The sequence below is a fragment of the Triticum dicoccoides genome, unplaced genomic scaffold (assembly GCF_002162155.2).
Source record: "Triticum dicoccoides isolate Atlit2015 ecotype Zavitan unplaced genomic scaffold, WEW_v2.0 scaffold21947, whole genome shotgun sequence".
Classification (NCBI taxonomy): domain Eukaryota; kingdom Viridiplantae; phylum Streptophyta; class Magnoliopsida; order Poales; family Poaceae; genus Triticum; species Triticum dicoccoides.
The window spans coordinates 4,053-7,212 of NW_021241469.1; the positions used below are offsets into that span (position 1 = coordinate 4,053).

The following is a 3,160-nucleotide window of genomic DNA, read 5'->3' on the forward strand; positions in this document are numbered from 1 at the left end:
GTTGAACTAATCAACCTAGTTAGTGTCTTGCATTTCTCCTGTAGCAAGATAATTCAAGTTTCAACATTTAAAAAATAAATAATTGTGAATCTCACTTTATACGTCCAAAATGGAGCAAAACGAAACAAAACATGTATGCCTCAATTTGTTTTCTTTTCGAATAAAAAGAAAGGTTGTGAGTCAATTACTGCATGCATATTTGCATGCATGCGTTCTACGATGATGTGGAATTTGTATAAAATAAAAATGCGCAATAAAATTTCGTTGAACTAATCAACCTAGCTAGTGTCTTGCATTTCTCCTGTAGCAAGATAATTCATTTACCAACATTTGAAAAATAAATAAATGTGAATGTCACTTTATATGTCCAAAATGGAGCAAAACGAAACAAAACATGTATGCCTCAATTTTCTTTCATGGAACAACATAGTGTGAGCTACTGGCATGTATCTGTTTTCTTTCCGAATTAAAGAAAACGTTGTCTACACATCCATGCACTCGAATGACGGGATCTACACAGCGGCCACTGCATATAAAGCTCAGTTCCTTGGATTAACTATCTCCCCTATGGCCCGCATGGTTTGGGAAGTTTGGGCTCCTCCAAAGGTCAAATTTTTCGCATGATTGGCCTTCCAAGATAGGATTTGGACTGCTGAACGCCTCGAGAGGCGGGGTTGGGCAAATTGTGGCCTCTACCCTCTTTGCCAAAGGGAACAAGAAAGGGTGCACATCTCTTTTTCAAGTGTCGCTACACGCTTAGGCTTTGGAGGTCAATCATCGCCAAGCTTGGCCTTGCTCACATGGACACCATCGATTGGCACCTTGTCGGGTCCGTCCACGAATGGTGGGACAAGCGAACCGACAACCACATCCCCAACCGGAGCGCTTCAGCCTCCCTCACCATGCTTGTCTCTTGGATCATTTAGAATGAGCGAAATGTGCGGGTGTTCCGGCACAAGTTCGCGCCGCCGCCGATGATTCTTAACACCATCATGGAGGAGGCAAAGCTTTGGATTACTACGGATGCTAAAAGACTAGGGCCTTTTTTGGCGTGAGTAATCATCATACCGTGTATGCGGGTGCTCTTGTAAAACTCTAAACTCTGCTTCTCCCTTATTTAATAGATGAGGCAAATCTTATACCTCCATTTTGAAAAAAAGAAAATGTTGTGAGTCAGTTACTGCATGCATGCGTTCAATTACTGCGTGTGCTTGGTGGCCGCTCTCAACATGTAGATCTGAGGGCCATTGTCTTCTGATCTAATATATCTAACGGCTAAGTTAATTTGGATGATGTGGCACAAGGAGAAGACAAATAATTCATAGTAGTGGGGGCTAGCTATTTAGATACTGTAGATACTAGAATCCCTCTACTCGCTCGGCCGGGGGTGGCTTACTAATTGCATTGCTTTCTCATGTGTATATCATGAAAAGAAAAATACACTGCGGATTTTATTTTTACTTTTTCAGATTAATACCCAAAAGATGGCCTATAAAGACACATGAATAACTAGATAAAAGGATTGACACATAAGCTCGGGACCTAGTGTGCACTCCTTGGCACCGAGAATCGCCTGGGACGCCGAGGGGAGAGGAGGGGGCGGGGATGTCGTGGAGTGGAGGGGAGACGTCGTGGTGGGCCTACAGGTTATTAAAAGTTGGATCCACCACTCACTCTGACTAAAAATGGTCACATGTTTGCGTCTAACAACAAACCAATGAATATATATTGTATATGTGGTTTTTTTAATATATGTTTATATGTTTACTTTTGCAGATTAGAGATAAAGACCGATGGCTTCAGACAATGCTTTGAAAATGTCGTTGATAAAGTTACTAGCGTAACTATGATGGATCGGACTGAAAACTAATCGAGTTTTACACAATCAGAAGAGATGCATACAAATAATTGTTCTTCTTATGTATATATGTTGCACATGATAAATAAAATGTGAATTTTTATATTTATTTATTTTTGCATACTATGAGAGAGATGGAGATGGATAATGTTCATGTTCAAGAAGAATCCATCGACAATGGTCCCAAGGCGATGTCGTTGAAAGGGGCCAAAAATTTACTGAGTTTTATACAACAAAATACAAGTATATATATGTATCCGAGGAAAAAAAAATAAAAGGCCTGTGGTAACGGGCGTTCTACTAGTAGTAGAAATAGGGTAGTGGTGATCATCTATCTAATTACATAAGATAAGCACATCGCAGGGTACTTTGAACAACTACAAATGACTCTTAATGTCAGGCACCACCACTTTCGCATGGAAAGATTGTACTCAGACTTGACAATCGAAACCAGAATATACAGAAAAATCGCACTTGTATAGGAACAGGACTGTAATCATACCGAGATTTATAGTAGCGTAGAGAACGTTCTCTACCGGAACAATCCTCGTCATATCAGCCGCTACAACAGCAAAAGAGTGGAACAAAGAAGATAATATGAGGTCTCAAGTCCCAAATCCATAAACAGATATTAGCAATTAGTTAACGTAAACCGATGGCGCCCATATATTTTTTGTAGTACAGATCTCAATGTACAATGAAAGCAAAGCAGTATATTGGACTAAAATCAAGGGAAGGAATGCTAACCTGGAGTCCTAGAGAAGGCCTACAAAGCGGAACGATGCGCTCGCGGAAGGAGAATGAATGAGCAGCAGGCAACTCGAACTTCAAGTGAGAATGTATAGGGCCATGTCGCGCGATTGTTATGTGTTGCAGATGCACAAGCCGAGTTATATAACGGAATGAAGTCTCGTGGTTGATTAAAGGAAAGCTTAATTAAGTCGCTCGTACTAGGTGAGCCCATGCATGCATGTGAGACGACACTGGCAGGATTAAAGAACGATGCAACGGTCCATTGGCAAGTTGCATCTACTACATGTGTGTTCGTGCCTTGCGCGTGGGTACAACGTGCAGAGCAAGACGATTCACGTGCCATGTTCGAGCATCATGCATGGAAACAATTGTTTCTGACTTTCAGTAGACTGCTAAAGGCCATCTCCAGTGCAACCTTGTGTCGTGGTGCACTCTGAACAAATTTTTATTGGGTCTCACTGATCTAGGTTGGAGTCTTCGCTTTTATTGGCGCGTGTATAAGAATTTCAGCTTTACGGGCACGTGAGCTCGCGGCTTCACATGTCATTT

At 41.5% G+C, this 3,160-nt stretch overlaps 1 long non-coding RNA gene across 1 annotated transcript; it reads right to left on the reverse strand.

Annotated features, from left to right (window-relative positions):
- Window positions 1-2,359: 2,359 nt before the first annotated feature.
- On the reverse strand, window positions 2,360-2,715 carry LOC119345256. Its single transcript, XR_005166984.1, has 2 exons — window positions 2,606-2,715; window positions 2,360-2,420 (listed from the first exon to the last, which is right to left on the reverse strand). It is a non-coding gene; the product is annotated as an uncharacterized LOC119345256 (long non-coding RNA).
- Between the last annotated feature and the right edge of the window lie 445 nt (window positions 2,716-3,160).